The 8,073-nt window shown below is 41.9% G+C and overlaps 1 protein-coding gene across 3 annotated transcripts in view; it reads right to left on the bottom strand.

Annotated features, from left to right (window-relative positions):
- The window catches only part of Tm9sf4 (transmembrane 9 superfamily protein member 4), a 58,141-nt gene that overhangs the window by 41,372 nt on the left and 8,696 nt on the right, over positions 1–8,073 (bottom strand). The window contains exon 1 of one of the 3 annotated variants that reach the window (XM_013010975.1): positions 5,708–5,723. The exons of the other annotated variants lie outside the window; for them this stretch is intronic. The gene's annotated coding sequence lies outside the window, so the exon portion shown is untranslated. Of the gene's footprint in view, positions 1–5,707; positions 5,724–8,073 lie in introns of those variants that run through there. 3 annotated transcript variants of the gene reach the window in all.

The following is an 8,073-nucleotide window of genomic DNA, read 5'->3' as shown; positions in this document are numbered from 1 at the left end:
AAAAAAAGAGACAAGTGGAGATGTGTCTCAAGTGCTAAAGCACCAGCCTTAAGCAAACAAGTAAGAAAGTGAGACCCAGCTGGGCATTGGCTTATGCCTGCAACCCTACCCATCCAGAAGGCTGAGGTCTAAGGACTGTGGTTCAAAGCCAGCCCAGGCAGGGAAATACATGAGACTCTTCTCATCTCCAATTAGCCACCAAAAAGCCTGAAGTGGAGTTGTGGCTAAAGTGGTAGAACACTAGCCTTGAGTATAAAAGCTCAGGGACCGTGCTCAGGTCCTGAGTTCAAACCCTAAGATCAGCATCAAAAAAAAGTCAAAATAAGCACCAGACAGCTTTCCCCTGCCTTGATCTTTTCTACTCATAGCTGGCACACTACCACATCCATACTTCTGGTGTTTTGCTGGAGAAAAAAGTCTCTCAGATTTGTTTGCCCAGGCTGCTTTGAACTGTGAGTCTCAGATCTGTTTCCTGATTAGCTAGGATTACAGGCATAAGCTACTCGTGCCTAGCTACCAGCCAACTCTAGACAGAGAAAAATAGGAAACCATCCCTTCATATAGTATACAGGTTTAATACCATGCTTCTTATTAATTTTTCCTATAAGCCCTCCTCACAATTAAGAAGTCCCCCCCCCTTTCTGACCCCTCCAGTCCTGGGTACTGTTCCTGAGCTTCTTTTGCTCTAAGCTAGCACTCTACCACGTGAGCCACAGCACCACTTCTGTTTTTTTCCCGTTTATGTAGTACTGAGGAACAGGGCTTCTTGCATGCTAGGCAAGCACTCTATCACTAAGCCACATTCCCACCCCTTAAGAAGGGATTGATACCTTCTATCTTTCCATTGGTCTAAAGACCTACTGTTGAGAATCACTGAGAACATCTATTATCCCATACCTTACCTGCATCTACGCTAACTGTTCTTTACACTGATGTAATCTGGGGAGTGTTAAAAATGACCAGTACCAAAGCTTCATCCATATTATTAGTCATCGTGACCAATTAAGTCAGAATCTACGAGCTAGGACCAAGATTTCTGTATTTTTAAAGAGTTCCTAGGTCCTCACTACTTAAAGTGAGATCCTTGGAGAGCATCATCATTTTCTGGAAGCTCAAGGGAGCTAATGAACCAGAACTGACACTGTAGCAAGTTGTCTATGTTACAAGTCCACCTCTCTAAGTGATCTTCGGTCAGGGTCAAGAACCAAAGCTCAGGATAAGTATCAATCTGAGATGATACATAGCCCTAGGAGGGAAGGTCCTAAATCCTTCTATTTGACCAGGTTCAAAAAAACTGCACCTGGCCAATCAACATGAAGGCACCTGTCAAATACTGAGGAAGGCTCTGAGTTTGGGGCCCTGAAGTATTGGCAAGAAGTTGAAGTCTATATTCAGTTTTGCTGGGCCCTGTGACCTGTCCTCATTTATTAGGAAGGGCTCCTGTAGTAAAAGTGGGATTGAAGAAAAAATGTGGATTTGAAAACACAAACTAACCAGTGAGTCATTATTTCAGGCAGTATGATCATTATTCTCACTCTCTGAAAACACATGTTCTGAATTTCCCCTCCACAGGAACCTGATGTCAGACCTTTTAGCCTTATCTGATAAGCAATTTGAAGTCGGGGCACAGGATTACAATCGCCTCAGTTTATCAAGCCAATTAAATCTAAGAAGTTCTACTGTCTTTGGAAACAGATTCTCCCAGACTTAGCAGAGACACCACCCTGGGGAACTCAAGGACTCCCTTGGGAGCTCAGGTTGCAGAGGAATGAAAAGTGAACCCAGAAAGACTTCAACACACATTTGTTCCAAAGATTCAGACCAATGCAGTAAGTCTTCCACCCCAAGCAAAAACAAAACCACACAACAGTGAAAATAACAGTCAATAATACTCTAGCAGCTAGACAGGAAGACAACACCAAAAACTAGAAGCCCAAGTCATAGAGCACCCACTAAGCATAGACCCTGGGGGTAGACATGCTAACTTCCTTCAACTTCCCATGTACTTAGTCCTCACTTTGTGCTAAGCACTTTACATGGATTGGCCCCATCCTTACACGACAACTATCTGTAACTTTTTGACACCATTTTGTGGATTATTAGTTCATCTGATAACCAGCCCAAGGTCATCCAGCCCCAATGTCCTGTGTGGCAGCTGAAAATGTAATGATGCTAATGACAACAGCAGCTAACAGTTACATAACATTGATTATGTACCAAGTACATAGTTGACACTCCTTTCACATAAACTCAATTTTACAACAATCCCATGAGGTATGCATGAAGCTCCTAGAGGTCACTAGCGCTGGATTAGCTAGGATATATACTGAGGCAGTATGAGCCCCAAACCCAATATGAAATGTGTTCCAACTATTTATTGCCAGGCACTATGTGACCAGCCTTGCAGAACACGTGCCCACAAGGGGCTTTCAGCCAGTTGGGGGCAGGAGGGGAGGGTCAGACACAACCAATCATGCCACTAGGTCCCAGAAATGTAGTTTTCTTGTATTAAAAAAAAAACATGAATGTGTTGGGGAGTATACAATAGCAGCCACATAGTCTAGGAGTGGAGGAAAGTATGCATACGTAAGAATTCAAATCTTCCTTAGGTCTGAAGGGAAAAGGAAAATTGGCACTAGAAGAGCAAAACATGACTACAAAGGCCCAGAGGCAACTTTGAGTTTTTGACAGGTGAATAGAGGTTTAGGCAGTACTTCTCAGCCTTTGTTGTGTGGATAAATCACCCGCCAATTTTGTCGAAATGCAGAATCTGACTCAGCAGGACTAGAATGGGATCTGAGATTCGGCATTTCTAACTAGCTCTCAACTGATGACATTTCTTGGTAAAATCATCATGGAAAGTCTTCTAAGAACGAATCAAAATATAGAATGCACGTGCATGCGCACGCCACGAGAAAGACAAGTTGGAGTGAGGAGCATACAGCTGTAATCTCAATTATTTATGAGGCTGAGATTAGGAGGATGATCTTAACCATGAGTTAGAGACTAGCCTGGGCAACAGAGCAAAATATTGTCTCAAAAAAAAAAAAGCTAGAGTCATGGCTCAAGTGGTAGTGTCAGACTCATAAGCATGAGGCTGCATAAATAAATAAATAGGGCAAAAAATTTATCACACATGTGATAAAGGACTAATTTCTTCAGTATATCAAGAACTCTTATGAACGAATAAAAGACAAATAAGTCAAAAGAATATGAAGGGACAGTTTAAAAGGCTCAAACAGCTAAAACCAAAAAGATCCACAACTTATCCATAATTTTAAAACTGCAAGTCAAAATAACAGTTCATTTTTTTGTTGTCTGTTCATTTTGGTGCTGTCCCTGAGCTTTTTTTTTTTTTCCCTTCAAGGCTAGTGCTCTACCACTTGAGCCAAGCTCCACTTCTGGCTTTTTTGGTGCTTAATTGGAGATAAAGAGTCTCAAAGACTTTCTGCCTGGGCTGACTCTGAAACTCAGTACTCAGATCTTAACCTCTTGAATAGCTAGATTACAGGCGTGAGCCCTGGGTTGGAGACATTTTGTTTTTAACCTACCAGAGTTACAAAGATATAAAAAACTGCTTAATAGCTAGGTATTAATGGCTCACGCCTGTAATCCTAACTATTTAGGAATCAGGATTGCAGTTCTGAGTCAGCCTGGGCAGAAAAGTCCATGAGACTCCTATCTCCAACTAACTACAAAAAAAGGTGGAAGTGGAGCTGTGGCTCAAGTACCAGCCTTAAGTAGAAATGCTAAGAGCTGGGAAATGTGGCTTAGTGGTAGAATGTTTTCGTAGCATGCATGAGGCCCTGGGTTCAATTCCTCAGTACTACATAAATAAATTTTTAAAGGGAGGGGCCCCTCAGGGACCACATCCTGGCCCTAAGTTCAAGCCCCAAGTACTGATGTACACACAGCATAAGCACACAAACCAAAAAACCCTCAAAGAACTATAAATGGGAACTTCCTCAATTAGATAAACAGCAACTATAAAAAAACTCACAGCTGACAGCATATTGAATGAAGAAAGATTTGAATGCTAAGTTTCTTTAAGATAAGGAATAAGGCAAGAATATCCACTTGTGCCATCTCTATCCAACATTATTTTCTTTCTTTCTTTCTTCCTTCCTTCCTTTCTTTCTTTCTTTATTTTGGGGTCCGGTCGTGGGGCCTGAACTCTGAGCCTAGGCGCTGTCCCTCAGCTCTTTAGCTCAAGGCTAGCGCTCTACCACTTGAGCCACAGCGCCACTTCTGGCTTTTTTCTTTTTGCTTATGTGGTGGTGAGGGATCAAACCCAGGGCCTCAGGCATGCAAGGCAAGCGTTCTACCACTGAGCCACCTTCCCAGCCCCCAACATTATATTCTAATCTAATGTACTAAAAACATTAAATATTAAAGCAACTGGGCACAGCAACACAAATTTGTAATCTCAGTACTTGGGAAGTGAAGGAAGGAGATGGGGAGTTCAAAACCAGTCTTGGGCTACAAATCAATTTCAAGGCCAGTTTGAGTAATGTTGCTGGAACCTGTCAGAAGCAAGCAAGCAAGCAAACAGCAGTTCACATGATGCTGTATCTAGAAATTTCTAAGGAATCTACAAAACAACTGGAACTAATAAATTAGTTGGGGAAGGTCACAGAGTACCAGATCAATATATAAAACTTTATTGTACTTCCCTATATTATCAACAAATGACTAAAAAAAATAGTTGTACTTGTATCAAAAAGAATTTTCAAAGCTAGGTGCTGGTGGCTGGTGCCTGTAATCCTAGCTACTCAGGAACTGAGATCTGAGTATGATAGTTCAAAGCCAGCCCAGGCTAAAAAGCCACCTTAAGACTCTTATCTCCAATTAACCACCAGAAAAACCAAAGGTAGCACTGTGGCTCAAAGTGGTAGAGTGCAAGCCTTGAGCAAAAGAGCTCAGGGACAGTGCCCAGGCCCTGAGTTCAAGCCCCAGGACCGACAAAAAAAAAAAAACAATAAACTTCAAGAATATTTTTTAGAAGGACTTGGGGCTAGGGATGCAGCTGAGCAGCACAGTACATGCCTAGATAGCATGCTTGAGGCCATGGCTTCACAGCACCTCCCACCATGCCCTCCCCTGAAAAAATATTAAGGACTTTACACTGAAAATTATAAAACACTGCATGGATTACAAAATTCACTATTGCTACCTGGCAATTTTCCCATTATTGATCTAAAATACCATGCAATCACTATCAAAATATGAATGAACTGGCTGGCCTCAAACTCTTAATCTTTCTGCTTTTTTGAAGAAACTCTAAACAAACCTAAAATTTACACAGAAAGAAAAAGAAAGGACCCAGAACATTCAAACCAACTTTGAAAACAAAATAAGAGGATTTATTCTAATTTCTAAACATATTATAAAGCATAGTATTAAAGCATAGTGATAAAGGTGGCATATTTGTCCATGGAGCCAAGTTAAGAGTCTAGAAATAAATGAAAAGCTAGGCCACAGACTATCTTTGCCAACCATATATTTCATAAGGGATCTGTGCCCAGATTACACACCTGCAACTTAAAAGACAACAAACAGATCCAAGAAGGGGGAGGCTGAAGCAGAAGGGGTCACTAGGCTGTGGCATCAGAGCAAGATGGGTCTCAAACAAAACAAAAACAAACAGAAAAAGATAACAATCCAAATAACAAATTGGCAAGGCCTGAGGGTTTAGCTCAGTACTTACCTATGTGGTCTCAGTGCCCAGCACCAAAGGGAACAGAAAGGGGAAAGAAAGAGAAGAGACAGAAGGAGGGGGGAGGAGATGGCCAAAAGATTTGTATAAACATTTCATCAGAGAAGAAAAATACAAATATGTAAATGGCTAAAGAGCATGTAAGTAGGTGTTTACTGCTATTTGTCATCAGGGAAATGCAAACTAAAAACACAGTATGGCACCACCACTCACCCTCACATGTTACTGGTGGGAATATAAAATGGCACAGCCACTTAGGAAAGTCTGGAAATATCTCCAAAAGTAAAACATAAACTTACGAATAACTCTAGGCATTAACAGAAAAGAAAAACATATGCCACAAGACCTGTACATGGGAGGAGACACAGTGGCTCAACTGGCTGAGCGCTAGCCTTGAGCACAAAGAAGCTTAGGGAACAGTGCCAGACCTTGAGTTCAAGCCCCACAATTGACAAAAAAGACTTGTACATAATTGTGACACTGTAGTTCTAATCACAGTATGGGAGTGCCTCTAATCCGAAGTTTCATTTTCTACAGTAAATAGAAAAATGCCAGAAACAATGCAAAAGTTTTAAATAACTAATTATAGAATAATTATATTTGTTCTATTTTAGTAGATTCTTAATCTCTTGTTCATAAATTAAAGTTCATCACAGATGTGCATGTACATAAGATTCAATACAAGCCATGATTTCAGACATCACCCAGAGTTCTTGGAAAATACTCTCTCAACCAAGAGGGGAAGACTACTAGTTCAAAACTGCAAACAATCCAGAGGCCCAGCAATTGCTGAATATGAGGGAGGGAGAAGCTTTAGCACCAATGCAAGGATATACATTGTAACATGTAACACCATATTACAACATGGAAGAACCTCAAAAACATTATAGGAAGTGAAAGAAGAAAGGAAATAGTTTGTACTTTGTATGATTCACACTTTCATGAAATGCTCAAAAAGGCTGAAAGCCTAAACAGACAAAGCAGAGGAGTGGTCAGCTGGCTGTGGGGGCAGGGCTGACTACAATGCCAATCCCTTCACTGGAAAGAACTTGCTGGGGTAACAGAAATGATCTGAAACAGTCACTGTGGTGATAGCTGCACAAGTCTATAGTTGACCAAAGTTCACTGGACTATTCACTTAGAGTGGGTGATTTTACAATTAACTATACCTTACAAAGCCTGGAGGAAAAAATAGGTAAGGAGTGGTAGTTTAGCAGTATAATAGTAATTGTTGAAGCTATGCTACATACTTCCTTCTACTTTACTGTAGGTTGAAAAGTTGTGTAATAAAAAGTCTCACTGGGCATGGACTCATGCCTGTAATCCTAGCTACTCAGGAGGCTGAGATCCGAGGACTGTAGTTCAAAGCCAGCCTGGGCAGGAAAGGCTGTGAGACTCTCATCTCCAATTACCCACTCAGAAAACTGGAGGTGGTGCTGTGGCACAAGTGGTAGAGCGCTAGCCTTGAGCTGAAGAGCTAAGGGACAGCGCCCAGGCCCAGAGTTCAAGCCCCACGACCAACAACAATAAAAAGTCTCTAAAGTCAGGCACCAGTAGCTCATGCCTATATATAATCTTGGCTATCCAGGAGCTGAGATCTGAGGATCACAGTTCAAAGACAGACACAGCAAGAAAATCTACAAGACTCTTATTTTCAATTAACCACCAAAAATGCATAAGTGACACCAGGTGCCAGTGGCTCATGCCTGTAATCCTAGCTACTCAAGAGGCGGGGATCTGAGGATCACAGTTCAAAGCCAGCCTGGGCAGGAAAGTCCGTGAGACTCTTACTTCCAATTAATCACCAGAAAACTGGAAGTGGTGCTGTGGCTCAAGTGGTAGAGCATTCACCTTGAGCTGAAGAACTGAGGGACAGCACCCAGGCCCAGAGTTCAAGTATAAGAGGAGATGTAGCTCAAATGGTAGAGTGCTAGCTTTGAGCAAAAAAGCTCAGAGACAGTGCCCCAGGACTGGTATACACAAAGAAGTTTTTAAAAAGTCATTGGAGATATGGCTCAAGTGGTAGAGTACCTGCTGGCAAGTGTGAAGGACCTCAGAACTGCCAATAAACACACAAACACACAAACAATGTTTTATATGCATAAAAATGTTCTGGAGAGCTGGGTGCTGGTGACTCACACCTGTAATCCTACCTACTCAGATTGAGATGAGGATCATGGTTGAAAGCCAGCTTGAGCAGGTAAGTCCGTGAGACTCTTTAATTAATCCCAAAAAGCAAGAAGTGGAGCTGTGGCTCAAGTGGTAGAGCCTTGAGCACAAAAACTCAAGAGACTGGCTGGGCGCTGGTGGCTCACGCCTGTAATCCTAGCTACTCAGGAGGCTGAGATCTGAGGATC

Source organism: Dipodomys ordii, unplaced genomic scaffold, assembly GCF_000151885.1.
Source record: "Dipodomys ordii isolate 6190 unplaced genomic scaffold, Dord_2.0 Scaffold13, whole genome shotgun sequence".
Taxonomy (NCBI): Eukaryota; Metazoa; Chordata; class Mammalia; order Rodentia; family Heteromyidae; genus Dipodomys; species Dipodomys ordii.
This window is presented reverse-complemented; position numbering and strand designations above follow the sequence as displayed.